This window comes from Thamnophis elegans, chromosome 9 (genome assembly GCF_009769535.1).
Source record: "Thamnophis elegans isolate rThaEle1 chromosome 9, rThaEle1.pri, whole genome shotgun sequence".
Taxonomy (NCBI): domain Eukaryota; kingdom Metazoa; phylum Chordata; class Lepidosauria; order Squamata; family Colubridae; genus Thamnophis; species Thamnophis elegans.
This window is the reverse complement of record NC_045549.1, coordinates 57,142,799-57,152,405: the sequence shown is the minus strand read 5'-3', so window position 1 is coordinate 57,152,405 and position 9,607 is coordinate 57,142,799.

Below are 9,607 nucleotides of genomic sequence, written 5' to 3'. Positions count from 1 at the left end.
CATCTACCCTTGCTCATTTTTCGGAATAGGCCCGTCCCAGCTGGAGGCAGCACTCCTTGGAGAGCCTTCAGGGATCGTTCCGTCCGCTGTCTGTCACACCGAGTTCCATCTCGCAGCGGCCCACAGATCCGCTGCCTCCCCCTGCTCGCTCGCTTTTTGCCAAGAGTTCTAGGAGACCCCTTAACCATTGGTTTCCCCGACCTAGGCGATTTTTCTTGGGGAAACCCGGGGCTAGAGGGGCGAACGGCTCCCAGGAGCAGCAGTTCCTCCTGCAAGGACCCTCCGCAGGGCTCGCACGGGTTACTCACGGGGCAAGCAGGCGCTCCCGCCGCTCAGCCTTCCCCTCCGCAGCCTGGTGAGGGGAGACTCTCACTTGCCCAAAGCCGCGGAGGGCATACGGAGACGGCCTGGTCATCCAGTGGCAACCGAAGCTACTACTACAGCCGTCCCTTTCCGACCGCGGCGGGCCTTGCCGAAGCCAGACGAATGCAGTCCCAGATCTGGCCCAACCTTCAAGACTGTGCGGCGGCCTCGCCTGCTGCTTCACGCCGGCTTGGCAAAGACCGCCGTCCCCTTTCGCTTTTCAAGTGTTGGCTTGGCTCAGGGGGTTTCCCTGGCTTTCCTGCCCGGAGAGAGACGGTAACGGAGGGAAGAAGAGGCGAGGCTCTCACTCCTCCTCACGACACCCCGGCGGCTGACAGAGACGATCCAAGTCTCCGCGGCTGGACATTCGCGGACACCTGAGAAATCCCCCTGGGGATTCAGGTGACCCCCGCCGGGCCGGTTCAACGGAGGACTCTGCCTTGACGGGAAAATTTTGTCCCCCGCCTGAGCCGGTTGTGTGAACGCTGCTTTCCCCTGGGGAAAGCCCCCGCTTTTTAGGAGGTCTTTCTTGGGGGAATAGCAATAGCAATAGCAATAGCAGTTAGACTTATATACCGCTTCATAGGGCTTTCAGCCCTCTCTAAGCGGTTTACAGAGTCAGCATATCGCCCCCACAGTTTGGGTCCTCATTTCACCCACCTCGGAAGGATGGAAGGCTGAGTCAACCCTGAGCCGGTGAGATTAGAACAGCCGAGCTGCTGAACTACAGTCAGCTGGAGTAGCCAGCAGTGCTGCATTTAACCACTGCGCCACCTCGGCTCTTACACAGAGGGGGCTGACTTTGGGGGCCAAAGGCAGCCTGAATCAGCGCATTTTCCCTGAGCAGGCGCCCACAGATGGTGCCCCGCTTTCGGCGTTCAGCGGCGGCGGCGGTGTCTCGAATTAGAGCCGGTAATTGTCCATCATTAGCGGGCCTGAAACGCGAGCTGTCACAACAATTGGAACAGGTCTGAGCGGCCACGAAAATAGCCGGAATGATTAGCCTCATTATGGTTGTCAAGGCGCGTCGGAGAAGCCGGAGGTGCAAATTGGCCTTGACGGGCGAAATCCAATGCCAGGAAAGCGCCGGGGGTCCCGGGGGAAGGGGCGGCGCGCGGGACAGATATCTCTGCCTTGATGGGCGAGAGGGGCGAGGAGCGAGGACGGCGTTTCTGGCACCATCCTAACTTCGAAACCACGCCCCGCTAGAGAGGTGCTCTAGTCCCGCTTTCCTGTAGGGAAAAGAGGCGTCGCCACTGGCAAGAATACAATAATTACTGGCAGTAATCATTCCTAGTCTGTCTTCAGGATCTCCCTGCAACAACCTTATGAGAGATAACTTAGATAATTTAGGACGAGGATTTGAACCTCAGTCTTTGCCCTAGTCTCCGCTGCGCCTCCCCTTCCCACTTGCTTTGGGCCCACCCCGCCGTGGTCGTAGTCCTATGAACCCGGAAATTCTGACTCCTGGGGCAGAACAAGCCCAGTTGATTAATGGGGTTTGGAGAGGCGGATGGCTTGGCTTGGATTCAGATACCTATTTTTACCCCGTCTTTGAAAATTCAGTTCAGATTCTTGAGTCAGTTTCCATCGAAGCCTTTCAGCACCATCGATCAGATGTAGGACTGAAATCAGCGGCTGGGCCTTCCTGTAATTAATCACCTTCTCCATCAATCAGTGGAGACGTTACTTCTGAGTAGACGCACATAACATTGCATTGTGCATAGCAGTAACTTCTGGCGGTCTGAAACGGCGAGCCTCTCAAGACTATTGGCCCAATAGCATTGTCTCCTTCATGGCAGATGCTGTGAAAAAGGTCATTCCCCTTCAGTCCTGCACAGTAGAGATTATTCTTGGATTATTCCCCGATTATTGGTCGAGCTGCTGGGGCAAATCCAGCTGCTTTCAGAAACATACAAAAAAGGATGGTGACAAGCACAACTAAGTTTCCTAGTCTCCATGCCGTGGTTCAAGTCTCCCTTCAGAAAGGCTTATTCCCATCTACTGCTTTGATGCCATCCTGGCAACAGACGGTCCTGAAGCTCCAGGAGGACAATCACCACCGGACTCTGGGGAAAGAAACGACCCCCTTTGTGGGCCAGCCAGGCCATAGATCTGGCGGGAAAGGCAGCCTAACTGGACTGTCAGCGGTCGAGGTAGGACAAGAGGGAACAGCTTTTAGCTAAAACGCCCAACAACTTTCTACTCTCCAAGGCTGTTAGATGCGGACAGAGCCCTGGGGTCGTTTTTCAGGGTCCTTGGGCCTGATGGTTTACCTCTTGGTTTGGAGGAAACGCCCAGCAGCCTCGAGGCGAAGGCGAAGGACGCTGGGTATAAGGACGGGAAGGAGCCCCACGGAAGCTGCTTCTCGGTCTTTATTTTAATCATCGCTTCTCTGAAGCTTCGGGTTTGATACAACTGTTCCTGAAACAGATTACAAAAGGCAAGCAACCTAAACCGATGAGCCCACGTGCTGAAAATACTACGCGAAGAGTGTTTTCCAGATGGGCAACAACTTGAGAGAGTGGAGGGACGAGGAGAAAAGTGCAAAACGTTAAAAGTTCGCTTCTTGAAAGGCGCCTCTCCCACCGTGTGTCCTAATATTTGAAGGGTTTTTGCATCCACGATGCTGACAAGGAAAGGACCGTCTTGGAAATTTGTTCGGCTGTGGCCGTGTTTTTGTCTTAACAAGGCAAGAGGAGCTTAACCAGCAGCCTGACTAGCATCCTCACTCAGAGAAAATGCGAATCAGGTCCGCTTAGCTTGGCCCAAAGCTGTTCTGTTTCCTTGCTGCAAGCTAAACCGGCTCTTCCTTCGGATCCGTCGGGACTACTTTTGAATCTGAATAGCAAAGCCACCGGGTTCCCCACGGGCAGGGGTTCTGTCCTGGCAGACATCAAAACGCCCAAGGCTCGACCCTTAAAATACTGCGAAGAAGAGGCCGAGGTTCGGAAGCGGTACTTTTGGCTTTTCCAGGCGCCCGAAAGCTCCTTCCTACCTTCGGCTCAAGTAGTCGCGCCCTCTGCGACCGCGCATCAAAGCAAAAATAATTTCTGCTGGAATGTGGAGCGGCGAAATTCGCGCGCCCATTTCCAGAGCAGTTCCCGGAGGTCCCAAGGGGGGAACCCTTTCTTTGTGGCTTGATGCAACGCAGCTCAGGGCTTATGGCGCCGAGAGCTTTGGGACAGATGCTTGAAATCTCTCTTGCGCTGGCAGGACTTCTGCAGAACTGAAGGGCGACCGGAATAAACGGCCGGCCTAAAGCTCTGGAAAAGTGTCTCAGGGCGCTTTCGGACCATCTTTATCCCAACTGTGTGGCGAGGTAGCTGCGGAAAGCCTTCCCTAGCACCCTGGGCGTGCCTGCGGGAAAAGATGATTTAACAGTGCCAGTAACTCCCCGGAATTAGTGGGACGTTTTCAGATTATTATTATTTTGCGCCTGTACCACGACACACCGATCCAAACCCTAACTTAGCCGTAGCCGAACGCAGCGGCTGAGCGAGCGCGGTTGCTGCCTGCTCCTCAGAAGTCTCCAAGAAAAAGTCAACGCACTGGAATTGGGTGGCTTATTTGTTTGTTAGTTGTTTGTTTGTTTGTTTGTTTGCACAGTGCCCAGGATGGGGCAGAAGCAAAGTGCAGGCAGAGAAGCTACAGGCTATAAGAAATTCCGAACTGGTCCAATTAAAAGATTTCGAGCGATAGAAGAAATAAAACCCAAAGGCTGACCCGAAATCTCTTCTCAGCAGAAAAGGCTTCTCTTGGGGTTCCTGCCTGAGGTTAAGCCGAATCGCTCACTGGTTGCGTGAATCAAAATACAGCTTTTACACCATCACTTCACGTCCTCTTGCCCTTAGAATCCAGCGATTCTATTGAGCGAACTCGTTTTTGTTTTTAAATCAAGCCAAGTTAAAGAAATATTATTAATACAGAGAAGGAGAATCCCACGTCTGTCAAGGAAAGGCCGAACGAACAAGAGTCGGAAAAGGTCTGGCTAAATCGCTCTTTATTTAAAGTGACCCAATGCTTCATCTGCTTAGCCTCCCTTTATGGGCTCTGAAAACCACAACTTTATGAACTGATCCTGAAATGGCATTGGAAGAGCGCTCTGCAAGTGCTCAGAGACTTCTGCTTTGAAGGGAGAAGAGTCTCTTGACGGGGTGGGGTTAAACCAGGGGGGGAGGAAGCCGCATTGACTATTCCTGCCAGAAAGTGTCTTTTTGCACAAGATCAGCTGATGAATTAGTTCGAATAGAAAAAGTGCATATCCCCTTTAATGTCCCTTTCTTAGACTCTGAGAATAATCGGTCAGGTCCGAATAGTAGAGAAACTCACCGCCTTCCACCATCCACTTTTTTTTCTCTATCCCTAGCAGTGCAAAAAGCATAAAAGGATTTCCCAGCACGCAGCCATCCTACAAGGCCTCATCCAGCCATTCCTGCAATGGTGTTTGTTTTTGTCGATCTATTTGTTTGCACGCTTCAATTGACCTGCAAGACAAACGATGCTTCCGAATTCTCGGCATCTGTCTGATGGTCTCTTTCCTCAGCCAACGCTAGCCAGGGAAGGGAGGGGCAGAGGTACCCGTGGTTATCAATGCGGAGTCATCGGCCCCTGCCTCTCCCTGCCCGCAGACGACTGAGGCGTGAGGCTGCCCGGGCCTCTGCGGGCTAGTTGGGAGCAGCTGTTCTTCTGAAGGAATTTTTCCACCCATTCCCTCTCCTCTTCCTGCCATGACCTCAGAGAGGTGTCACAGAAACTTTTGGCCATTGCCAATCCCAGAGCGGGCGTTCTGCCCATCCAACAGGGCAACGTCTCTGTCTCCACGGAGTAGCCCTGCGTCGCAGTCCAGGCGCTTCAAAGTTTGTCTGCTTTGGGAGTGGTTACTTTCGGAGACTGTCAACTACGATAGATCACTTGAAATGAGCCGAGGATCGAATATGCCATCTAGGGAAAGCGATAGACGGTCCTTGCTGCTTTCCTGACCCTACATCCGGCAGCCTTGGCCTTGGTCTTGGGACTATCGGCTCCGGGAAATCTTTTACGACGTTTTCCTCGAAGGAAGACGAGCGGCCCTCCTCCTTCACCCCAATTCTGCTGTCTTGACCAAAAGGAGACCCCACGTCCACAGGGATTTTGATGGCCTGGGAGCTTGTGGATTCCCCTTGGTCATTTCCCTCCTTGCCTTTTTGCCGGCAGGATGGGTCTCTCCAGCCGAAGTTTAACGAGAGACTATTTTCATTGAAGCGATTGTCAATTATGTCGGCAAGTAGCGTGCTCTTCCCGATGGTGAGCCCTGGTTCCCAGGCTCTGCAGACCTCTGACCTCAGGACAATAGCGTTTGCAGCTTTGAGGCTCTTCTATTTGAGGCTAGAATCTGGGAGAAGCTCGGTTTTTACCCTTGTGCAATGAAGGGAGACTTAAATCTGCCTCACTGGTGCAAATATGGTGGTGATGGGGAGTTGAAAAAGGGGCTGCCAGACCCTGTTCTTCCCTCAGGTAGGCGCAGCTAAAGAAAGGGGGAATGGAACAGCAATGGTAGCTACCTCCTTCTGGGGGTGGGTGGGATGGAAGACCACAGAATTCTCAAGACCTCTGAATTGACCAGCCTTGCTTAGGGCACCTTAGTCCTGGTAGAATTAGGCTCGTTCCATTTTTTAAGTGTGCTAGGGATGCCCTCTGCCCCCCCCTCCAGCTTAGCAAGACCCAGTTTCATTGGGTTGCCCTTGGGCATTCAAAAATTCTAATGGGGGAAAAATAGTCATTTCAGAGATAATGCCTACAAAGCTGTTTTTAAGGCTCCTTTTCAGTCCCGGACACATCCAAAATTTCAAGGTTCAAGGTTCATTTTATTTATATGCCGCCCTATTCGGGGGGGGGGAGACTCAGGGCGGTGCACAAACCCAAGGAGGGGAAGGGAAACACAAGAACTACAACAAAAAATACAGGGAATTTAAAACAACCAACAGCCACACGATTCGAGAGGGGAAGGGAACTCATCGACCCCAGGCCTGCCGACACAGCCAGGTTTTAACGGCTTTCGGAAGGCCTGGAGAGAGGTGAGGGTCCGAATCTCTGCGGGGAGCTCGTTCCAAAGGGCCGGAGCCGCCACAGAGAAGGCCCTCCCCCGGGTAGTAGCCAGATGACATTGGCTAGTAGACGGAACCGGAGGAGGCCTAATCTGTGTGATCTAATGGGTCTTTGGGAGGTAATTGGCAGCATGGACCCCCTCCGAAGTCTGGTTTTGAGGAGACTTTATTCCTGGCATCTGGCACTGACTGCTTTCCTGCGACTCACAACAAGGCCAATCTTTCCCAAATAAGCTCCAGATCCCAGGATCAAGGATCCGAAAGCACCATACGAAATGGGCCAGCATATTTTGAGGCAGAAATGGAAAGCCTTACACTGGAGGAGACCTGCTGCTTAAAGAATTGTGCATCTTAAGGACACCTCCTATTGCTGCCTTTTCAGGATATGGGAAGGAAGTATAACAAAGAAAAGTGCCATGTGATTCTTTTATTATTTTGAAATTATTTATTTTACTATTTTTTTATTGATTTTCCCCATGGGGAAACTAAAGGGCAACTAAAGGTTCCCTTTTCTTAACTGAAAACCCTAGTAGATGAATTTCTTCTGGGCGTTTAGAGGACAACTGGATCCTAGGGAGTTTATTCCAAGGCAAATGGTCAATCTGATCGAATGAACAACTGCACAAAGAAGGTTGTTGTTATTTGCTAACATGTGGATCTTAGTAAATCTGCTCCAACTAATTTGATGAGAATCAAAAACATAATTCTAAACTGGACAGAGTTTCTGCTACCAACGATTTATAGGCTATTAATGAAGGAATTGAAGTACATCTTTGAGGAAAGGAGGGGAAAGGATGAGGAAGATTCTCTAGCCCGAAGTCAGAAAGGAGTGAGTTGGTATTTGCCTGGAGTTTAAAGCGTGGTCAGTCAGGAAAAGTGCTTCTTCCAAATTTGTTAATGCATTTGAAACGAGTTTGGTCCCTTGAGTGGTTATATCTAGAATGCGCTTTTCGGGGTTAAAAAATCCCCATGCTAGCTGCACAAAATGTTACAGTCTTCCTGAGAGTGGAAAGAACAATTAATCGAAAAATGAAATCTACAAATGGAAGGAAGAAGGACAACTGGCTACCTATGCAAGGATTTCAGAAGATTCCAATTTGCACCACGAGAAGATAGTAGGTCCTCACCACTTCAGCCTCCACCTATCAGGGTTGTGATGATAATATCTTGACACAACAGCTCTCCAAAGCTTTTGCTCCCTTCAGAAGACCCTAAAATTTGGGAGTGTACAGAGGACACACAATACCATCTTTAGCCAGATCCTCAGATGATCCACCCATGGGGCCATAAGGGTAGCAGGAAATCCAATTCCTTCAGCCACGACTTAATTCAGAATCTTGTGTAAATGTAGCTATTTACCTTATTAGCTACCTGAATCCAGACTCATTTCTTTGGTGTTACCTGTGCTCAAAAGCAGGATTTCCTGGCTACTCATGCAGGCCCCTAGACCTTTATCTCCTACTCTAAATCCAAGTGAAGTTATACAGGAACTGGAGCCAAGTTTTGTCTGGTGGTCCTGGTGACTGAAGAGGCAAAAATCTTCAACCCCATGAGCTCTGAGCTGCTCAAAGCCTTTCAGGCAACTAAAGCAGGTGTCCCAGAAGCTTTCTAGAAGGAAAATCGAGGCAGCCACTGGGTTTCACTATTCCCACAGGTGCTACATATCCTCCCACATGGCTTAGTTTGCCGTTTTGTCTTCCCCTCCCATTTTTGATACAGTGCAGCAGCCTATAACACACCCCAATTTGTGGACAGAGAGGCTATTTAATCCATCGTTTTCACTTGCCATCTACCAAGAGGCTCCCAGACTTCCTAAGAACATTGCTTGGACTGGTTCTCCATTCACTATTTCTTCTTTTTCTGGATTCGTGAATGCATTTCTTTCCAACAATGTCTAGACTTCTCTTATTAAGTATCTTTTCTTCAGAAGAATCACCATTCCTCCAGCAAGTGCCAAACTGCTGTTTTTCCCTTTGCTTACTTCGCCTCCCTCCCCTGTTTACTCTTGCCTACTTATTTCATCAGAAATAAAAACAAACCCCTTATTTTGATTTTGTTACAATAAACCTCAGTACAAACGAGAAGAACTCCCTGGCTGGAAACTGCGGAGAGAAAGGGTAATGGTTGAAGACTTTTAACTATGAGCCCTCCTTAAACTGGGTCAACAACCCAGTTACTGGGTTCAGATTTAAATTCAAGCCTCTCGAGGTAGACATAACTTTCGGGTCGCAGCCAATAGCCAGGGAAACTAGCAGGTTTGCGAGGTGCCTTGCAATCGGCCCGTTTATTTTTAGAACACAGTCAGCTTGATATTTGGATGGCGACCCAAATGCCCGTAGTCGCCAAATAAAAGAGAAGGAACTCCTGTAAGAGTGAGGCGACCAGCGAGGAATCAAGTAGTCCCATGACCGCGGCCTGAAATGTAAGTTTTTCTAGCGGAAACCAAACTCTCCAAACAGTCCGGGAGCGTTCAAACCAAGCGCAGTTTTAGAATTAAAAAAACAAAGCAATTGCCAAAAGTTAAACTGATTTTTTATAAATTACGGGGACAGTACAAGGAAGGGATGGACTGACAGATATTCACAATTCAGTGGAAGTAAATTGTCATTATTGTTTGCAACTTTCCACCTTAAAAAAAAGGGGGGGCATTTACTGCGAAATCGGAGAAGGGAAAAAAAGGCACCGAATGACTTCAACGTTCCCACCGTAACTTTCTTTTCCCATTCAAAAGCCCGCGTATTAAATTCATAGCAAATATAAAAAAATAATTATAATCACAACGATTTTAATACAATCAAAAAGTGCTAGAATCATATTGTTTCCCAAACTGCGGCCCCATAACTACGAGAAAGTCAGCCAGGAAACTGGGAGGAAACTCTCCTTATACAGCCGCGGAAAGGTGGTCTGTTGGATTAGACTGAGCGCGCTTGTTTAGGCACTTTCCGATTGCCTCCCAGGCGCTGGACAGGAGAACGGCCCGCTTGGTTTTCCCGAAAAAAAACTCGACTGTTCAGCGAGGCCGGCAGGAGGGGATGGACTCTGCTCCGGCGGCGTTTGGGCAGTTTTGAACAGAGAAAGGAGGACGGTTGAGGCAACGCCAGAAGAGCAGAAGCTGCTGGAAGAACAGATCGGCTCCCGAGTTTTCTCCTACTGCGCTT